Source organism: Macaca fascicularis, chromosome 3 (assembly GCF_037993035.2).
Source record: "Macaca fascicularis isolate 582-1 chromosome 3, T2T-MFA8v1.1".
Lineage (NCBI taxonomy): Eukaryota > Metazoa > Chordata > Mammalia > Primates > Cercopithecidae > Macaca > Macaca fascicularis.
Genome location: NC_088377.1, coordinates 21,924,256 through 21,947,893, shown reverse-complemented (window position 1 = coordinate 21,947,893; position 23,638 = coordinate 21,924,256).

Here is a 23,638-nt window from a genome sequence, read left to right as displayed (position 1 = left end):
CCTCCTTTCCATCTTGTCTACCTCCAGCTCCTATCTCAGCGTCTCACTTACCTCTCCACTCTATGCCCTAGTGACTTTCCTCTACCCTTAGGACTCCAGTGTTTTCTCTGGGCTCTTTACAACCTTGTGCTTGTCTACCTTTTCACTTACCTCATTCCATTGTACAGTATCTGCTTAGATGTTTGTTTCACATGCTACACTGTGAATTCTAAACATCAGACTTTTGTTGTTGTTGTTTGTTGTTTTATTTCTAAGACTTTGTGGTGGTTTCAGCATATAGCAGAGGCTTAAATGCTAAAGAAATCCATGAATTAGCTCTATCATTTCACTTTGCCGCACTTTCGATACAAAATAAATGTTATTAAGGTCACTTAACAATTTCTTTTCTCCAGGAAAAGTCAATGAAGTTACTGTAACCACTCAATGTGTTGAGTTTACCCACATCCTAAACAGAGTCAATTTCTCAAGACTGGAGAATTGCAACAGAGAAAGAGTAATTCATGAAGAACCAACTGTGCTAGAGACCAGAGCTTTATTATTACTCAAATCAGTCTGCTGGAGCATTCAGGGATCAGAGTTTTTAAGGCTAGTTTGGTGGGTGGGAAGCCAGTGAGTCAGGAGCGCTAATTGGTTGAGTCCGAGATGAAGACACAGGAAGTCTAACCTGTCATCTTGTGCTGAGTCAGTTCCTAGGTAGGGGTCACAAGATCAAATAAGCCAGTTTATCCATCAGGATGGGGCCAGCTTATCCATCAAGTGCAGGGCTTCAAAATGTCTCAAGCACTTAAGTTTTACAATAGTGATGTTATCCTCTGGAGCAATTTGGGGAGGGTCAAACTCTTGTAGCCTCCGGCTGCATGACTCCTAAACCATCATTTCTAATCCAAATTCTAACAAATTTTGGCTAATTTATTAGTCCTACAAAGGCAGTCGAGTCCCCAGACAAGGGGGGTTGTTTTGGGAAATGAGACCACACGCCCAGCCGATAAAAGTTCTTTTCTCAATATAAAAATATCTATGTGTATTTGATCGTTGTGGTGGCTCACGCCTGTACTCCCAGCACTTTGGGAGGCCGAGGCGGGAAGATCACGAGGTCAGCAGATGGAGACCATCCTGGCTAACACAATGAAACCCCGTGTCTACTAAAACTACAAAAAAATTAGCCGGGCGTGGTGGCGGGCTCCTGTAGTCCCAGCTGCTCTGGAGGCTGAGGCAGGTGAATGGCGTGAACCCGGAGGCGGAGCTTGCAGTGAGCCGAGATTGCACCACTGCACTCCAGCCTGGGCGACAGAGCGAGACTCCGTCTCAAAAAAAAAAAAAGAAAAGAACTTTTATCTGAGGAATGCTATTCTTCTTAATTATCAGGCCTAGAAAAATACTTAAAATGAGACCACAATCACATCCTACTCTTCCCTTTGACTTATGCATTCGTCTCTTAAAACTGCTTGCTGTTGCCACAAGTAAATATAAATAAACCTAATGATGCCACCCCAGGCACAATAACCCACACCCTATAGCTTAATGTGTAGGCAATCACTAAATCAATGTTATTTTTGTAAACCAATGAGGATTTCTGACAAACAACTTTGGGCCAGCTCACTCCCTGTTCCTCTTTTTACCTTTAAAAAACTACTCATAACTGTGGCTTATCTGGGTATATATTGAAGGCAGCTTGAATCTATGCTCCTAAGTTGCAATCCTCAAGCTTGGCCCAAATAAATTTCCTACTTGTATTAATTTTGCCTCAGCTTCTTCCTTTTAGGTCGATAACATCACAGATATAAAAAACCTTTTTCACACAAATAATTCACTTCATCTAAGTTCTTTGTTATGAGTTGTCACTTTTATTTTTTACCTTTTCTCCTCCTTTTTCTATGTTTATCTTGTTTTATAAATATTAGTCTTTAACCATAGAAAATTATGTAAAAATTAAAATTATATGTAACATTATTTATTGACTACCTTGAGTAATCATAGCTCTGTAACAAAGGGGTAAACCAGCATTCAAAAGACAGTTGAGCATACATCAAAATCAATTTAATGTGAAAATTAAGTGTAGAGGCTGAGATTTATCAATACTTTATAAATAGCACATACCATAAGTCTTGACATAAAATATGCTCAACAAATATTAATTAAATAAATAAATTTAAACTTTTGAGTACATTTTGAATATGTTTATATAATTTAGATTCAAATACTCTCAATTTTCATTTCTTGAGCTCATGGCAAAGCTCCTTTTTCAGATTTTTCTTGGTATTATCTTGAGGCCATGTGATTAAGTAAGTTATCCAAAGATGTTGGGTAAAAAGTGATAAACATCATTTCCAGGCCCAACTTCTGAAAGGTCTACTGTGATCTTCCACTATCTTATTTTCTTCATTCTCTGTGCCTGGAAGCTGAGGGCTTCAGGACAATAGAGCCCCAGGATAGAAAGGCATTGGATCATTGAGTCACTTCTTGGAGGAAGAAAACCTAAGAGGGCTGCTTGACCACCGGACTGTGACCTAAACAAGGTATACTTTTGTAGCATTAATTGTGGAGGTATGTCCTAAGAACATGATTGCTATGATTTGAATGTGTCCTCCAAATTTCATGTGTTGGAAACTTAATCACCAATGTGGCAGCATTGAAAGATGGAGTCATTAAGAGGTAATTGGATCATCAAGGCTCTGCCCTTATGAATGGATTACTCCACTCATGGATTAACAAACTAATAAGTTATGAACCAATGGGTTATCATTGGAGGGAAACTGGTGGCTTTATAAGAAGGAAAAGAGAGACCAGAGCTAGCATGTTAGCACGCTCTACCCTCTTGCCATGTGATACCCTGCACCACTTCAGGACTCTGTAGAGTGCCCCACAGTGAGAAGGCCCTCACCAAATGCAGCACCTCAACCTTGGACTTCTCAGCATCCATAACTAAGAAATTAATTCTTTTTTAAAATAACTTCATGACCAAGACTCAAAAGCAAATGCAGAATAAACAAAGATAAATAGATTGGTCTTAATTAAACTAAAAATCTTCTGCACAGCAAAAGAAACAATTGGCAGAGTCAACAAACCACTCATAGAGTGGGAGAAAATTTTTGCAATCTATATACCCGACAAAGGAGTAATATCCAGAATCTACAAGGAACTCACACAAATTAACAAGAAAAAAACAAACAATCTCATCAAAATGTGGGCTAAGGACATGAAGACTATTCTCAAAAGAAGATATACAGATGGCCACCAAACATGATAAAATGCTCAACGTCACTAAAGATCAGGGAAATGCAAATCAAAAATGCCAAGACCAGCTCAGTCGGGGAGACCCTAACCCAGCAGCGCTAGAGGAACTGAAGACACACACACAGAAATATAGAGGTGTGAAGTGGGGAATTAGGGGTCTCACAGCCTTCAGAGCTGAGAGTCCCAAACAGAGATTTACCCACATATTTATTAGCAGCAAACCAGTCATTAGAATTGTTTCTATTGATATTAAATTAACTAAAAGTATCCCTTATGGGAAACAAAGGGATGGGCCGAATAAATTGCAGCAGGAACATGCCCTTAAGACACAGATCACTCATGCTTTTGTTTGCGGTTTAAGAATGCCTTAGCTGGGGGCGGTGGCTCACGCCTGTAATCCCAGCACTTTGGGAGGTCGTGGATCACGAGGTCAGGAAATCGAGACCATCCTGGCTAACACAGTGAAATCCCAACTCTACTAAAAATACAAAAAATTAGCCAGGCGTGGTGGTGGGTGCCTGTAGTCCCAGCTACTCAGGAGGCTGAGGCAGAAGAATGGTGTGAACCCGGGAGGCGGAGCTTGCAGTGAGCCAAGATCACACCACAGCACTCCAGCCTGGGCCACAGAGCAAGACTCCATTTCAAAAAAAAAAAAAAGAATGCCTTTAAGCAGTTTTCTGCCCTGGGCGGGCCAGGTGTTCCTTGCCCTCATTCCTGTAAACCCACAACATTCCAGCTTGGGTGTTAGGGTCAATTATGAACGTCACAGTGCTGCAGAGATTTTGTTTATGGTCAGTTTTGGGGCCAGTTTATGGCCCGATTTGGGGTGGAGGGGCTTGCTCCCAACACAAAACCACAATGTGATACCACTTTACTCCCATAAGAAAGGCCATTATCAAAAACATAAAAAAAATAGATGTTGGCATGGATGTAGTGGAAAGGGAGCACTCTATACTGCTGGTGGGAATGTAAACTAGTAGAACCACTATGAAAAACAGTGTGGAGATTCCTTAAAGAATTAAAAGTAGAACTACTATTTGATCCAGCAATCCTATTACAGGGTATCTACCCAGACGAAAAGAAGTCATTATACAAAAAAGACACTTGCACATACATGTTTATAGCAGCACAATACACTATTTCAAAAACGTAGAACCAGCCCAAATGTCCATCAATCAACTAGTGGATAAAGAAACTGTGATATATATATATATTACATATATATGGTATATATATATTACACATATATGGTATGTATATATGGTATACATATGGTGTGTGTATATGTGTATGTATAAACATATATACATATATTATATGCCCCCACACACACACACCATGGAATATTACTCAGCCATAAAAAGAAATGAAATAATGGCATTCACATTCACAGCAACCTGGATGGAATTGGAGACCATTATTCTAAGTGAAGTATCTCAGGAATGGAAAACCAAACATCATATATTCTTACCAATAAGTGGGAACTAAGCTATGAGGATGCAAAGGCATAAGAATGATACAATGGACTTTGGAGACTCAAGGGAAAGGGTGGGAGAGGGGTGAGGGATAAAAGATTACACATTGGGTACAGTGCACACTGCTTGGGTGGGTGCACCAAAATCTCAGAAATCACCATTAGAGGACCTATCCATGTAACCAAACACCACCTGTTCCCCGAAAACCTATCGACATAAAAATAAATCAATAAATATAATTTTCAGATGGAAAAAATAAAATAAAATAGATTATCTAGTTTCAGGTATTCTGTTATAGACAACAGAAAACAAGACTGCAAAAATGACATTGGAGTAGTAGGTTGAGAGATGACTTCTCCTTTGACTTTCGAGCTGATAACCAAACAATATGATAAAAGAAGCCATAAAGAAAGAAAGAGGTACCTAATACTGTTCAGAACCTGTTTAGTTCACACTTTTTTATATGCTCATTTTTCTCCATCCTAGGAAGGTTTCTTTGTGGTTCCACACGAATCCTTAGTACATGGAATCTTAATATTTAAGAGTCTTCGAGATTATTTTGTTCAAACACTATCTACACAAGAATAACCTCAGTATCACCCTAATGTATAGTCATCCAAATCTAATTATGCAGCTTAAGATTCCTTGTGAAGGGCAGTTTTGTAACTGTGGTTGCTAATTATTCTATGAATAACTATTATAGGTTACAGAGAGACAGAAAGATATATTGATGATGGATCTTATAAAAAGACAGAGAAATAGAAAATTTGGAAATATTACTATTTTTTATTTCTGGGTGCTAAGATTATTAAAAATGTGCATTGTGTTTTTCGATATTTTTTCCTGCATTTGGTATGCTTTGTTTTTATAGTAAGAACAAAAATCTGTACTCATACTTTAAAAGAAATAAACAAAAATTTTTCTGTTTTAGTCTCACTCTTCCTCTGCAACAAAACAGATAATTTAAGTGTATTTTATAGATGAGAACTTTACAAATACTCAGCTATAACAATTATTTTAGATCCTATACCTTTTTCTTCTCCAAGTTAATTGTGGCTTTTCCTTCTCAGTTTACTCACTGATTTACTTAAGGATCTTTTCCTGAGGTGATTTTGAAATGGTCAGGATTATCTGATGGTCTGTTTATGTTTGGCAACATCACTCTTTAGAGAACATTTGAGTTTATAAGTGTTTTGAAAAGATACAGGAATTAAAAAGGAAAACCACAAATAAATTGTCCATCATTAGATTTTTTTTCAATATAAATTACCTGGTTTGTATTGTGGCATTTAATTTTGCCCATAATTATCATTAGATAAAGAGTTAACACATAAAGGCAATTGATGCAAATAACTATTTGCATAAAGTGTGTTTTTGAAGTAAGATTTCAAAGGCAAAAATATAGATAAATAATTAACCAAGCCACTAAAAAAGGGTTCTGATTTGACAAGTTGGGGGAAGAAAAAAATATCAATTATTTCCAGTAAGAATTTATGTGTTGACTTAAAAATGTTTTGTGAAAATGTCAACTAAATCTACTTTCTTATTCAGAGTATAAATAATAAAGCTCACATGTTGATATGAAACTCAACCACATTTGTTCTAATAAACAATATACCTAAGGCAGGAATTAGCAAGAAAGCTTGACTTCAATCACACACAAAAAAATTATTGGCAATAACAAACAAATATAATACTGTTTAATTAATTTCCCAGTGATTGTTTACAACATTTGACATATCCATATACACTGATAACACTTACCCAACATACCGTATTATTTATGTCATTACTTGCAGATATTTATAACTATCTAATGTAGTATTATGACCAGCCAATGTGAGAAATTTTATTCTTTAAATAGAGGCTTTCATGTGTTCATGGATTATTTTTACCCATTTATTCTCATATTTACTTGGTTCATATCACGGAGTTGATTTGCAGTATTTTTCTTGTCACTGAATTGAATCTGCCCAATTGAGAAAGAATCAGCTACAACAGCTATAGCTCATGAACACCTAATAGCTGTTACCATGCAAGTATCATGCCTGAAATAACAGGATTGTATACAGTAGTTGATAGGATAAGTTATCAGACATCATCCCTCTTTTTAAAGGTTTCATCTTAAATCATGCAAAATACATTTTGACATCTTCAGATTTCTAATTAACTTACAATGAACTTTTCTCACATGTAACATTTTCCTATTTTCTTCTAATTGCTATTTGCTTATTTTCTAGTAAAAGTAGAGTGGTACTACCTTTGAATTTTTGTGAACATTACTTGTGTAAGGGGACTTGAGTTTCATCTGTGAATGAGGCAGGATGAAATAGACTTCATATAGCTCCTTCAGTCCTTAGATACTCAGACTTTTCATGCAGAGACTCAACTGAGACATAATCTATGAATAATAATAACAAAAAGATATTTTGTTGCTTACATTTATTGAGTTCTTACTACAGGCCGAATTCTGTTCTAAGCACTTTACATTTATTAATTTGTTACCAGTCAATTTTAATGGCAATAAATAGGATTTGGGAAGACTTGAACTAATCTGATTAAACACTGGCATTAAGAAAATCGGGTAAGATTCATAATCTGACAAAAACTTTTGATACTTGAATTTTTTTTTTTTTCACTTTAAAGAAAGATTGAACTCTATGTGTCACCATTTCAGGTATTCATTGGAAGTAACAAGGTGACATACTGTTCCTTCCACTTTCAAGAATTCATTTTCCATATTAATGTTTTGGTAATATTTTAATAACAGTGTAGGCTCCTCAACGATTTTAATTAAATTGTGCAAAATGTGATTTCTACTTCTTCTTCTATAGATTTTATTCATTTTCCATGGATACAATATAATACACATTGAAAATAGGCTTAGGGTACAGGGATTTGTTCTGAACAATACGGTGCAGGTTTGTTTACCCAGCGTAATCTTTCTCATCACTTTTGCTTCCAGACTTTAAGAATTCGTTAATGCTTTACGCCAGTTCCACTTTTTTATCCTTGTTCTGATACAGTCAGAGGACAATAGAATGTAAAGGAGGGTGCACATCTGCAAACCATGTGAATTCAAAGGAAATATTTGTTTTTGTATTTTATATAAAAAAATAGCTCAGGCTTCCGATGAGAATGGCTAAGAGGCAAGCTGAACACACTGACTTGTTTGACCCTCTGAGGATCAGAATATTTTTGTACTTGAAATAAGTAATGAATCACCAAAAATACTTTCTTAAAATCCAGCAGGCAATTTTCTTTATATTTTTCTCTAAAATTATGACATGCTTTTCCTGTACTAGGAAAAATAAAGTTTTTTATTTATTTTTCATTTTATTTTTATGTTATTTTTATTTTTTTATTTTAAGCTGTATCATTGATATCATTGATACAGCTTAAAATAAGAAGCCTAAAATAATGAGCCTAAAATTCTAAGTAATTGAAAACACCACTTATAGTGGTACATATATTTTTAATAAACTTCAAGAGATACTTTCATTATTTTAAAATTTACTTTGGCCCATTTATTTCTGTAAGTTTTCATATCATACTCTCCTCTTTTCAAAATTCTACGAGGACTTCAATTTTGCTTCACAGTTTATAGTCATTCTACTCAAGAAGAGAAATGATTTGGAAAATGATGTGGAATAGGATTCCCCTGCTGCTTTCAATCCAGAAGATGCTATGTGGTGAAACCCGCCTGGGGATCCCCGCTGATCTCTAATGTTCCATCATCATTGCCAAAGTGTCTCCCCTGACCAGCAGTTCATTACTCTTTTTCCCCATATAGGAAATACAATTATTTGTCTCTGGGTTAGGTTTTCATAGGAAAATAAAACTGCACCGTAAGACCTTCTGAAGATCACCATTAAATAATTCATTCATTCAGTCATTTATTAATTCTTATACTAACATGTATATATTAAATACACCTATAAATAAATTGATTATATACTTTATTAGGGCTTATGTTAAAATTGTGATGATATTTTTTGCTTTTGATTAAATGACCACTTTTATAACACACCAAAAGTATGATTTTGGCTAATGTGGTTGAACTAGGTCATATGAAGATTAGAATGAAGATAGATATAACATATAATATCCAAGACCCACATGAAACCCATCACATTCAACTTGTATTTCAGAAATCTTATTTTCAGCATTTTTAATATCTGAAAATAATGCAACTTTTAGAATGCCTCTGGCTTTTTTTATTGGTAACAAATGTTAATGTACTTTGAAAGACAATAGTATAAAAATTACATGCTTCATTCAGTCATTTATTAATTCTTATACTAACACGTATATATTAAATATGTCTATAAATGAATTTATTATATGCTTTATTAGGGCTAATGTTAAAAGCTCTAATAAAAGCTTATGTTAAAATGGTGATGATATTTTATATTTTTGATTAAGTGGCCACTTTTATTACACACCGAAAATATGATTTTGGCTAGGTCATATTAAAATTGGAATGAAGATAGATATAACATATATATCCAAGACCCATGTGAAACCCATCACATTCAACTCATATTTCAGAAATCTTATTTTCAGCATTTTTAATATCTGAAAATAATGCAACTTTTAGAACACCTCTGGCTTTTTTTATTGGTAGCAAATGTTAATGTAATTTGAAAGACAGCAGTATAAATATTACATGTTGGCATATATATTTAATGGTTGAGATATTTACTTTTAATTTCTAATGATTTCAGAGATGTATAGCAAATTGAAGACGTTATTCTCCATTGTCCTTTCCCTTGATTTCTGCTTTTTTCAGTGTTCCCTTATCACTAAAGTTTCCAATACTGTTTTAAAAATGTCTGATATTAATTCAAATTAATTATTAATGCTAACCAACTTTGCCTTGCAGAAGTGTTTGCATTTTGAAAAGAAATGCCTAGGGGAAGATTGTCAAATTTCTTCTCACCTTTTGAGGGGCAATATTTTAGAGGATGGATGACTTACAATGTAAGCCATAAGAAACTACTGCTCCCATTGTTGTCAAGGCTAGATGTGAGACTAATGCAAGCAAGCCTTTGTATAAAACCTAATGAGCTCATAAAGAGATGACTGAATGCATGTGGGATCCATTACTCAATGAGAAGCTTAAGTCCAAATCAGTCTGGCCCTAACTGGCCTTCACAGTTTTACTGCTGTAGGGGCAGCATGGTGTAGTAAAGGTCACTTATTGGCCTCGTAGTCCCAAACAACTAACTTTAATCTCTTGCCTTAGTTCTCTCACATAGTTGGCAACTATGGAGCACAGCCCAAATTTGAGCCACCACTTGTTATTTATATAAAAAGTTTTATTGGTGCACAGCCACGCTTATTAATCTATGTATTCTCTGTGACCGCTTATGCTCTGCAATGACAGAGTTGAGTAGCTGCAACGAGAACCTGTGGTCTGCAAGACCTAAAATATTCACAGCCTGGTACCTCACCAAAAATGTTGCTGCACTCGGCTTTAGAAGTTGCCAAACCCAAGCAGAGTATCTCCTTTTTCACAAAACTTGCCTTCCCTCCAACGGGTTGTGTGATTAATCATTACTCTGTGTGTAACTTTCTTTTGTTTGGGTCTTGATTTCACTCATGCCTGTACACTTCCAATCTCTCTAAACAGTTCCTTTTCATTCTCTTTATTTCTTAAACGTTGGTAATTCCCAAAGCTTCATCTCTAGGTTACCTAAATTTTAATTACACACTTTCGTACACAATCTCCGTAACCCCTGAACACAAGCACGATTTCTGACTGGCCTACACATTCCATTCTTCTCCTAATATACTTAACTCAATATGTTGCAAAAATGATTGAGAATTTTTTTTTTTAAGCTTTTCCCCATTAGGCCAAATTCGTAGTACCTTATCAACAACCAAAACATATGGAACACTCAGTAAATATTTGGGGAACAAGGAAAACAGATCTTCTTCACTAGGTCTCCCTCTTGAATTTGACCTATATATTAGACTTCTCACTTATTATTGTGGGTTACCAGTTTCATGCAAAATAAAACAAATGTTTTAAAGTGCCAAATGACCTGATCCTCATAACACATTGAAACTAAGAGTATTATTAAGGTTATTACTCAAGATTTGATAGTATAATATAGCAATTATATAAATATATCATGCTAAAGTGACGTTAAAATATGCTAAAAACAAAAGAGAAAAACAGAGAGATGACCATGGGGGTAGGATAAAATACTTAAATAAATACTGTGAATTCTGGATCACAAAGAAGACACACTAACCAAAGCAACATAGACCTCAGTGCCTCTGTTTAATAGAGGAAAACAGCACAGCTCTCCTAAGGAATTTGGCAACTCCTTTGATAGAAACAAGTTGTCAAATACATAGAAATGAAATACAGTCATGCATTGCTTAATGACATGGATAGATTCCGAGAAATGCTTCATTAGGGTATTTCCTCATTATGCAAACATCACAGTGTGCTTACACAAACCTAGATGGTATAAGCTACTACATACCTGGCTATATGGTGTAGCCTATTGCTCCCAGGCCACCAATCAGCACAGCATATTACTGTACCGAATACTGGAGGCAATTGTAAAACAATGGTAATTATTTTTGTACCTAACCGTATCTAAACATAGAGCAGATACAGTAAAAATATAGTGTAAAAGGTCACAAATGGTACACCATTTTTTAGATCACTTACCTTGCAGGGAGCTTTCAAGACAGAAAGTTGCTATGGGTGAGTCAGTGAGTGAGTGGTGAGCGAATGCAAAGGCTGAGGACAGTGATATGTGCTGCCGTAGACTTTATAATCACTCGACACTTAGGCTACACTAAATTTATTTCTAAAATTTTCTTCTTTTTAATAATGAGTAACTTCGCCTTCCTATAACATTTTTACTGTATAAGCTTTGAATTATTTTTAACTTTTTGGTTCTTTTATAATAACACTTAGCTTATGTGATGGTTAATATCATCAACTTGATTGGATTGAAGAATGCAAAGTATTGTTTCTGGGTGTGTCTGTGAGGGTGTTGCCAAAGGAGATTAACATTTGAGTCAGTGGACTGGGAGAGGCAGACCCACCCTCAATCTAGGTGGGCACCATCTAACCAGCTGCCAGCTCAGCTAGGATAAAAGCAGGCAGAGGAACGTGGAAGGACTAGATTGGCTGAATCGTCTGGTCATCTTTCTCTTGTGCTGGATGCTTCCTGCCCTCAAACATCGGACTCCAAGCTCTTCATCTTTCGGACTCTTGGATTTACACCAGGGGTTTGCAGGGACTCTTTGACCTTTGGCCACAGACTGAAGGTTGTGGTGTTGCCTTCCCTAGTTTTGAGGTTTGGGGATGCAAATTGGTTTCCTTGCTCCTCAGCTTGCGGATGGCCTATTGTGGGACTTCACCTTGCGATTGTGTGAGTCAATCTTCCCAATAAACTCCCATTAATATATCCATCTCTCCTATGAGTCCTGTTTCTCTAGAGAACCCTGGCTAATACAGATTTAAGCATAAACACATTGCAAAAATGTACAAAATATTTTATTTCTTTGTATGCTTATCCTATAAGCTTTAATCTGTTTTTAATTTTTTTAATTTTTTTATACTTTGCAAATTATTTGTTGAAAACAAAGACAGAACTATTTAACTGGACTTACGCCACGGGTTTGCCAAGAGATTAACTGACATTAGCCTAGGCTTATGCAGAGTTAGGATCATCGATATCACTGTCTTCCACCTCCACATCTTGTCCCACTGAAAGGCCTTCAGGCGAAATAACACACACAGAGCCGTCATCTCCTGTGATAACTAAGCCTTCTTCTGAAATCCCTCCTGAAGGACCTACCTGAGGCTGTTTTACAGTTAACTTTTATTTTAATAAGTAGGAGGAATACACTTTAAAATAATGATAAAAATATAGCGTAGTAATACATAAATCAGTAACCTAGTCATTTATCGTGATCAAGTATGATGTACAATTGCAAGTACCACTTTTATGACTGGCGGCACAGTAGGTTTGTTAATAGCAGCATCACCACTAACACACGAGTAATGCCTTGTGCTGGGAGATTATGAGGGTTATCCTGTCACTAGGTGATAGGAATATTTTAGCTCCATTAGAACCTGACGGGACCACTGTTGTATGTGTGTTCCATCGTTAACTGAACCATCATTATGCAGCACATGACTGTAGCTCAATTTTCACCTTCTTTCTGCCATACATACATGACCACAAATCTGCACACTCTCCTCTGGAAAATTCCCAACTGCCTTAAAGCATATCTGAAAATACAAATTATGTTTCTTGTAATACACACAAAACAATTTCCAGCTTAAAAACCTTCCTGAATGATTGCCACATGCATAAAACATCCCTTGGCAATTGTGGAAAAACTAAATCTTAAAGCGAGATGTGGTTCCATATTGCAGCTAGTATTTAAAATTAAGTTGTCTTTCTTTGTTCCCTTTTTTCTGAGCAAATTCACAGAGCCCAGTTTATGAGTGATATGTCTGTCTCAGAAACACCAGCCAACTCAGAATTATAGTTTGCACTACTGGGTTTGTTTGCAAATAAAATAAAAGCAAGGAGAAAAACTGAGACATAATTATGAAAGACACTAGAATGTGGAAAAGAGATTAAACCTTATTAAAATATCATTCCTAGGCATTAGCAGCAGTTCTATAATTAATAATATAACAGTTGACTGCACTAAGCGGCATAACAGAAATTAAATTTTCATTTATGAACAGGAATAATGAGGTAATATAAAAAGATTGGGTTTAGGTTTTTCTGCTACTGAAGATTAATAATTGCCTAAGGTCTATATGCAGAATTAAGACACACATTTAGTTGTAGAGAAAGATAATTCATCAAATGTGCAAGCATTCTTTAACCCTGGACTGCAGTTATGACATGAAATGTCTGCAGTTCCCATTTCACCATTACTGGAGTCAAACTATTTCCATTATTGCCTAACTTATTATAAATGCTGGAGAGAAGCAAAAGCATCATTTTCGGAGGAAAAAAAGCAATATAAATTGGCAAAACAATTTACAGGTTGCTTTTAAAAAGAAGCCCTTGGCAACATAAATATTTAGTACATTGTTCTTATGGCAGCTGATGAGAGACTTTAACATGTGTAAGGAAATTTAGTTTTCTCGAATAAAATGACAACAGAGAATAAACAAGATGTGTAAAATTCCTTTAGGAAACTATTTAAGGACTGCTGTAGTGTTTTATCTGTGTTTTATTATCCGAGAGTTTTACATTTATTTTGGGGTGTTTAAATTCTGTGTACGTAAACCAGATCTATTTATCCTACTCTTCATAGCATAGCATACCCATGAAGACAAAGTTAAGAAAACTTTATAAAAACATTGTTTTTAATTATAATTACAGTATTTATTTTATAAAAGGAGAAGTCGACTAATTACTTATGTAAAAATTTGAGACTAGAAACTATAATATTGTTGCCCTAAATTTTTATTTGTAACTCACCAAAAGCCACCTGGTATGACTCTCCTATAGACTCAGTTATGTGCTGCAGTTAGGTACCTCGGTAAGGTTACGGAGCAGAGAGGAAGTTGACAGTCATTCAGTGTCAAATACACAGCAGACACTTTCAATCTAGTACATTATCACGTTTTCCAATATCTTTATATGTTAGATGTTTCTATCCCCTTTTACAGATGCAGAAAGAAAATTTAAAGGAGATTTGGTATCAAAAGGATTTGAACCCAGATCTGCTTGAATGCAGAACATAACATTCTTCCCACTTTACTACGTGATCCAGTTAGCCTTTAAAGTTACTAAAAAGTTACTAAAGTTACTGAGAGACAAGACTAGCTGTATTTCCTAGGCCAACAAAGAATTCCTAAGACTAGCTGGGAAAGGTGACTGCAACCACCTTTAAACATGGGGCTTGGAACTCAGCTCACACCCGACCAATCAGATAGTAAAGAGGGCTCACTAAAATACAAATTAGGCTAAAAGCAGGAGGTAAAGAAACAGTCAAATCATATATCACCTGAGAGCATAGGGGGAGGGGCAGTGATTGGGATATAAACCCCAAGCACTGGAGCCAGTAGTGGGCAATCCCCTTTGGGTCCCCTCCCATGGTATGGGAGCTCTGTTTTCACTCTATTAAATCTTGCAAATGTACACTCTTCTGGTCCGTGTTTGTTCCCGCTCAAGCTGAGCTTTCGCTCACCCTCCAACACTGCTGTTCGCTGCCCTCACCAACCCAAGGCTGACTTCCACCCATCTGGATCCGTCAGGGTATCTGCTGCGCTCCCGATCCAGTGAGGTGCCAACTGCCTCTCCTGACCAGTCTAAAGGGTCACCATTGTTCCTAATCGAGCTGAACACTAGTTGCTGGATTCCACAGTTCTCTTGCGTGACTCATGGCTTCTAATAGAGCTATAACCCTCACCGCATGGTCCAAGGTTCCATTCCTTGGAATCTGTGAGGCCAAGAACCCCAGGTCAGAGAATAAAAGGCTTGCCGCCATCTTGGGAGCTATAAGAACAAAGACCTGCCCGTAACATTACTAAAAACACTAATAATCATGAGACAATTTCCAAAATATAAACATATTATTTTTACCTTGAAAGATAAGCACACACAGAGAGACCCTCATTCCCACAGCTCTAGCTTACTGGATATGGCAAAGATTATGACATGTAGATATATGGCAAAAGATATTATTATGGCTGTTGTGGTTTAGCATTCGGCTACCCTGAGTGAGGCAAGATGGTGATCTTGTACCAGCCAGTGCTTCTCACCTCTAGACCCTGATCTAAAAGTGTTGCTTCCAGGTGTTTGAGAAACCATTTGGTAATAAACCTAAACTACAGACTGTAAGGAAAAGGTCATGTTGTTGCAGAAAGGGAAAATGGAACTCAACTGCCGACTATGCTCACTCTCAACTAGGTCATCTTTTTTTGTCCTTTCTTTCATCTTGTTTACTTGAGGTCCATGTTGCACCTAATTTCTGAGTTTTGCCAGTTCTCCAAGGTGACTATCATGAGTCTTCTAGTCATCGCCTCTGAAGACACTGAGGCTTCCATTTTATCCATGGCCACTATTCACTAAGCCAAGATCTATCTTCAAAATGGTTTGTCATCTCTTGACTGCTGTTTCATACTCTTTGTCCTTGTAGGCTTGATTTTAAAATTTCCTCTACTCTCCACTTAATAGGGTCTGAAAAGAGAGCCAAATTCATATATTTAAGTGATTGTACAAGCTCACCCCATTCTTCCATATATTCCATTCTAATTTTTGTTCCACTGTGTCTTCACTTGCCAAGATCACCAACAAATTCAAGGCTGCTGACTCTGTGGTGTGTATTTCTATCCTCGCCTCACTTGTCTTCTCATTGAGTATAGTTGATTACTACCTTTTTTTGCGGAAACGTATCTGTCTTTGAGCTCTGGTAGCATCACTCAACCCATGTTTTTCTTTTACTTCTCTGCTCTTAGTCATGCTCCCTGATGGCTCTATAAGGAGAGAAAAATCAGCAGACACGATAATCAAAAAGTGCTTCACATAACTGAATGACTCAAGGGAGCTTAGTTATGTGTTAACCAATGAAAGATGTAAGAGAAGTTAAAAAATACAAAAAGAAGATAAAGACAATGTGTAAACAAAATTGTCGTATTTGTCAAATGGAAAAGGACATGGTTGTTTAGAAATATCCAATTGTTGACTGGCTTTTTTTAAAGTGTCATATATTTTACTCCCTCATTCTGAATGAAGTCCAGTGCTTTTTGGTTCTTTCACTTGGACTCTTAGTGGCAATTTTGAGTGTTTGTCCAAAAATGTCTTTCTTTCACACTCACTCAAAATGAAGAAGTACGATGATAAGTTACTTTTGATTAGCATTGTAAATATAGTTCACTGGCTTCTGTTGTTGTAGTTAAGAAAACTGATGTTAGTTTTAATTTTTTTTCTTATCTTTTAAGTAGTATACTTTTATTTTCTTATGGCTTTAAGACACTACCATTGTCTTTGGTGACTGAAAAAAATATGGATGTTATAATCCATTAAAAGTTTGAAAACCTGAAAACAATGTTTTATATTGTTTGTGAAAGATTATCACTCCCATTTGTTCTTTTTTTTTTTTTTTTTTGAGACAGAGTCTCGTTCTTGTCGCCCAGTCTGGAGTGCAGTGGCACCATCTTGGCTCACTGCAACCTCCGCCTCCTGGGTTCAAGAGATCCTCCTGCCTCAGCCTCCTAAGTAGCTAAGATTACAAGCGTGTGCCATCACACCTGGCTAATTTTTGTACTTTCAGTAGAGCCGGGGTTTCGCCATGATGGCCAGGCTGGTCTCGAACTCCTGACCTCAGATGATCTGCCCTCCTCGGCCTCCCAAAGTGCTGGGATTACAGGCATGAGCCACCGCACCCAACCCCATTTGTTCGTTATGTAGTGGTGCACCACCTTCTAAGCAGTGAGTGATAAAGCAGGCAATAGCACTGTGGTCCTGGCTGGTAGGTCTATTTCAGTCAAGACTTTAGCAGGGTTAAGTTTAATGGCCTGCTCACCTAAGGAAAAATTTGCCAGAGTTAAACGTGATGTCAGAGTCCCATTCAAGGAAGCTATAATAAACAAAGGTACACAACTGAGATGCTGGCAAGGAAAGTGTTACAAAGGAGAGGTCTCAGTCAAAAATATTTGTTGAATACCTACTACGCACCAAGCATCCTCCCAGAACCAGGGATAAATATATGAAAACAGCAATTCCCATGCTCATATGAAGCTTCGGTTCTCTGATGTTAGAGGCGGAAGCAACAATAAACAACATCATAGAAGGATGTCGTGTGGTCATAAATTAGGGCTATGGAAGAAAATAAGGGAGGATAAGAGAGACAGGTTTGGACAGTGTAATGATGGCAGCACTGGGGGACTATATTTTATGGAGCAGACAGCCCCTTGAGCATAATCTGAAGGGAACAGGGAACAAGCTCTGCAGATAACTGAGAGAAAATATTTTCAGCAGAGGAACTGACAACTACAAATTTCATGAGAGGGTTGTGTGCTTGCTATGTTTGAGAATGACAAGGAGCCCAGGGTGGTGGGAGAAGAAAAAAGAGAGAGAGAATGGTAAGAGAGGCGATCAGGAAATTGGCAATAGAAGGAGGGCGGGGGGCGGGGGGGCATGGGGAGGAAGTTGAACAGCAGTGGTGCAAATGAGGTAGGGCTTATAAGTTTGAAAAGAAAACTTCAGAAAAATTAAATTTGATGGAGTTTAACTGAGTTAAAAAAGAAGAAATGATTTGCAAATCGGGCAGCCTCCAGCATCGCAGCAGATTCGCAGAGACTCCAGGGGTGCCTAGTGGTCAGAACAAATTTACAGACAAAAAAGTAAAGTGACATACAGGTATCAGAAGTGAGGTACAGAAACAGCTGGATTGGTTACAGGTTGGCGTTTGCTTTATTTGAGCAGAGCTTGAACAGTCAGCAGTCTACGAGTGGTTGAAGAACGGCTGCTGGAATTGGCCAAGACTCAGCTATTGTTACAGGAAAATACTCCTAAGTTAGTTTATCAATCTTGTCTGCCTGTTACGCTAAGATATAGTTCATCCTCAAGGACGCAAATATAGAAGTATGGAGTCCTTCTCAGCCCATATTTAGCTCACTCTAACAGAAGGTGTAGTAGAACTTTAGCTTATACTCAAAGAAAAATCATGGGTGAGTTTTTGGTATTTTGTTTTCTGACATGGAGTCTCACTATTTTGTCCATGCTGTTCTCAAACTCCTGGGCTCAAGCGCTTTTCCCTCTGCAGCCTCTCAAGTATCTGGGACTACATACATGCCACACACTGGTGGGTGAGTTTTAAACAGAGGGGGGAAAAAAGATCCTATTTGTATTTAAAGAATAATTATGACTGTTGCACGTAGAGCAAATCAGAAGAATAAAGAATGGAGTCAGGGAAATAAGAGGAACATTGTAACTTAATGAGTCTGTGGTCACCCGGGTGACTTGCCATAGACTTCTCAATCCACATATACTGACATTGCTGCATAGGTTGGAATTGACACAACAGCTAAGTAAAGCAAAAATTGAGACTAGGAGAACTGCAATCTGCTTCTGATAAGGATTGATCTGGAAACTATCAAACAATGTATGGCAAGGGAAGTTGGCTATATAGCGAACCCGAACACCTCCATTATGATAAGTAATAATTCAGTGTGATTTTTCTCCAGCAAAGAGTATCTTCTCCAGATATTTTGCTCCTGGATGCCTAAAGTTGCAAAACAAATAGTTTGTAACTTTCATATAAAATTTTGACCTTTCTTTGTAGTTCACTTTTAGAAATCAAATATCCAAAAGAATAGAAAAACATTAAGCCACCTTTGTTGTGAATGTACTTATATAATTATAGAAAGAATAAATGATTTTTAAAATAAAAAAGATAACTCAATTTTAAAGTGGGCAAAATATTTAAATACTTCACTATAGATGGTATATGGATAGCAATTAAATGAATGAAAAGATGCTCAGCGTTATTAGTCATTAGAAAAATATAAATTGAAACGACATTCAAATACTACTATATATCTGTTGGAATGGCTGAAATTAAAATAGATGTCCATACTAAGTGTTAATTAGTAAATAGAAAAACTAGAACTGTCATGCACTGCTGATATGAATGTATGATTGTACAGCTACTTTAGAAAACAATTTGCAAGTTTTTCAAAATGTTTTATGTATACTTAATGTATAACCCAACCATTTCACTAAACAGCATTTACCCAACAGAATGGAAAGCATATGTTCACAATATCTTTATCTGAAGCAGAATAAACCCGAATGTACATCAGCAGATGAATGGATAAACAATCTGTGGTTTGTTCATACAGTTAAATACTACTTAGCAATAAAAATAAATGAGTTCACAAAAGCCACATATTGTGTGAATCAATTTATATCAAATGTCCAGAAAAGGTAAATCTATAGACATAAAAAGTAGATAGATTATTGGTTTCCAGAGTCTGTTGGGAAATGACTACGAAGGGATATGAAGTTTCTTTTGGAGGCGCTGAAAAATGTTCTAAATCCAGATAGTGTTGATGCTTGCCCAACTCTGTGAATGTACTATAAAACACTGAACTGAACTCTGTAAAAGGGTAAATTTTATAGTATGTAAATTACTTCAATAAAGGCATTATTATAAACAGGAAAATAAACTATTGATGTGTGCTACGTCATGAATAAAACAAATACAATTTTGCTGAGAAAACAAGCTATATTTTTAAAAAGTGCACACTACATGCATTAATTCACATAAAATTATAGAAAGTGTAATCTGTTGTGACTGAAAGTAGATCAGCTCTTGCTTGTGGAAGAGGGGAGTGGATAAAGGCCAGAGGTGGGAATTACCAAAGGGCACAAGAAAACGTATGTGTATTATGGATATGTTTATTATCTTGATTGTGGTGATAGTTTCATGAGTATACACATAAGTCAAAGGAATCAAATCATACATTATAAATATGTGCATCTTATACTATGTCAACTATATCTTATATTATTGTACAACCTAAATAATACATATAGAATACCAACAGTATGTAGACAAACAATGATAATTATTTTTACTAAGGTTAAGTAATTATTTATGAACTACTTTTAAAATGAAGCTGGTGCCATTTGGGGATCAGATGTTTTCATTCCTAATTTTAGTCCTTGATGATAGAGTGTAAATGCTCATGTGGACTCTTCCCGGGAGGAGCCCACATAATAGTCAGAAAAGTACTGGCTCTCTTACATAGTGCCTGAGTAGTGTACTGCCTTTATAGTTTGCTCAGCTCCTTTCATCTGTAATAGTCTACATGGAAAACAACATAGAACCACTGGAATCCCTAAATGAAGACTATACAGATGACTCTCAGTAACTCTCTTCGTGCTATAAATAAACAGTATAAAAATAATTACACTGTGCTTCGATATATTCACTTGTTGAGTAAAAGGTTAAGGCCTTAAGAGAAATGGATTTCTTGGCAGTTAGGGTCCATATTATCAAACTAAAATTAAATACCAATTCCCCCACAAGCCAATCACGCATTAGGGAGACCATCACTGTTATCAATTATGTAACAGGGACAGAAAAAGTGGTTCCAAGAAAGTTCTAAATGCTTCATACTAAATGAAAGTTTAAAATCACTTGAATTTTAAGCAGAGTGATATAGACTTGGGGGGTAACAAAGTCGTTTCAAAGTTCTAATCATACACAGCTGTTGGTAACCAAATGTTTAACATGGGAAATCGAAGAGTGAAATAAAGGTCGATAGTTGCTTTTATTTAAATTTGCCATGTTTATCTCACAATAGTTACCTGACTGCCATTATTTGCATTTATTTCTACTTTAAAATTTAAAAGGAGCAGCAATTGTCTCTTTTATGATTAGCATCAATCTCTGCATGGGTTTATGAGGAAGATGCATTGCTTTGTTAAGGAAGAATGTATTACACGCTGTAAGCTTAGTATTTTACTAGGGAAAAAAAATTGGGTAAGGAGCCATGTAAGATGTGCTAAATGTATGACTTTAAGATGCTTTATTAATATAAAGAATGAAGACCTGGAGTAAATAATCATTGGTGAACGTAAGCCCTTTAACTTATTTTAAACTCTGTTTTTTTTATAATTCAGTATTTTTTAATAAGCCTTTAGGAAGTTTTGACTATTTTGACTGTGCCTCTGTTATAATATTAAGAATGGAGACAGATACATGAAGTTTTACCTAATATTTTTGCAACTATAGGAAATTAGACATTAATTATTTACCTGTGAGGTTTAGTTTTGACATTTCTGTCAAACATATATAATTTGCTTCTTAATAGATCCAATTTAATCTCTGATATTTAAATTACAATTTGCTTTGACTTTATCATTTGCTTTTACCTTCCGTTATTCACATTGACTCTTTATTATGTCTACTCCTTATGTGATGAATTTCTGACCTTTTTAAAAAAAGAAAGCATACACATTTGCAAGTTTCATGATCCAACCAGTCTTTCTGAGATGAGTATTTCACTAGTTTTAGAATTTCTCAATTGTAACTGTTAAGCAGATTACAATTAACCATCTCCCAGTTTGCTCAGCCATGTAAATGCTTGTTATTTTTGTTGATTATGTAAAACAGACTTTTTATTCTTTTGGCAAACAAGATAGAGAGGCTATAAACTAAACATCAGAATGGGCCATAAAATTTTTTCTGTTAAATCAAGAGCCATTGCTGGCCTGAGAATATACATACAATGAAGCTTAGATAGATTTTTTTGAAAATATTATACCAATTTCAATACATTTGCTTTGCTTTTCTTTAATAAAAAAATATGTGATAGATGTACTGAATTCAACATTCAGTTGACAGGGATTACCCATCAGGATTCATTCAAAGTGCTCTTACGGTCAACTTACTCTGCAGGGGCAAATAAATCTAGCAGTGTGTGGCAAGTCTTCATGAAATAAAATTTTCATTTTTTATCAAGAAATAATAATAAAAAAACTTGTCTGTACAAACTACTCCTGTAGTCCCAGCTACTCAGAAAGGTAAGGTGGGAGGATGACTTTGGGCACAGGAGCTTGAGGCGGCAGGGAGCTGTGATCTCACCGACTGGGCAACAGAGCAAAATGCTGTCTCTAAAAAAGAAAGAAATCCTCACTGACTCTAGTATAAAAAGTACAACATTAAGAGGAACAGCAATGAACCTGGAAATTGAATCTATGTGGATTTTAAGACATTGGGTAAATCAGGATAAAAAAAATTCTAATGGTGGTCTTAAATATTTAAAATATTGATTTCCTTGATCACATAGCTGCAGAGTTTATCAGCTGTTTCTTAACCACTAGCAAGTTCAATTATTAGTGTTGAATCATCAAGTTCATTTTCTCTATGGACAAAACAATGGAGAAATCTTTGGAGGTTAAATTCTAGTTCCACGAATTAATTCAGATAATTTGGATAATTTCCAATATTCTGTCTTTGATTTGTGTTGACCAAGGCTAAATTACTCTCCATTGGTTTATGTCTGCTGGCAAGAAAATTAATTAGAAAACCATGGTCATGGTCTTCCCAGTGCCCCAAATGCCATTCAGAATGTTCCAGAACACTTTTATTAAAAACAGAAAATCTATCAAGTTCAGCCTTATGTGAATAAACCACATAAGCATTTAACTCATCTGTGGAGGTCTAATATAATTTGATTTGCAGAGCACATGGGGAAAGGATATAAACAGCAGACACTATGAACTATAATATATATTTTCTTTCTAATGGGGCATTAGTTGTTATAACGTTTTGAATGTGTGTTTCTTTATCCCCAAGCAGATGTACCTCACTTATCCCAACCATTGAATGTGTTTTTCAATTTACTTTTCCTGTAGGAACAAAAGATTTGTATTAATCCTGAGTTAAATCCCTGGCAATAAGCAGGGTGTAGAAATGTAGTTAATGGCTGGCGAAAATTAAATCCAAGGTCTTACACAAACACCTTCTATTGTAATCACTCAAGCTACCTTGGAACTTGATTAAACGATGAAGAAATGAGAACCACAGGTTCTTAACACATCACTACTTCCTGTCACATCCCACTAACTCAACAGTACATTGGAGATTATGACTTATATTGGTTTCAATTCCACAAGATTATAGGCACTTTTAGGTATTATCAGTAATTCATATATAACTGGAATCACAATTTCCTCACCCAGAGGATGGGGGATTCCAGAGGATTATATCTGTATTTTTAAGGATCTGTGTTTTCTATAATCTATGGATTATGTTCATAGTTAAGAATCTATATTATGTCTGCTTTATACTTCCAGGTACTGATGCAGGGAATTAAGATAAAACTCCTGCTGAAGATGATCATCAAGTAAAGAGTGTTCTTTGGTTTTGGTGAAACATTATATAACTGGTCACCAGAGTTTTTG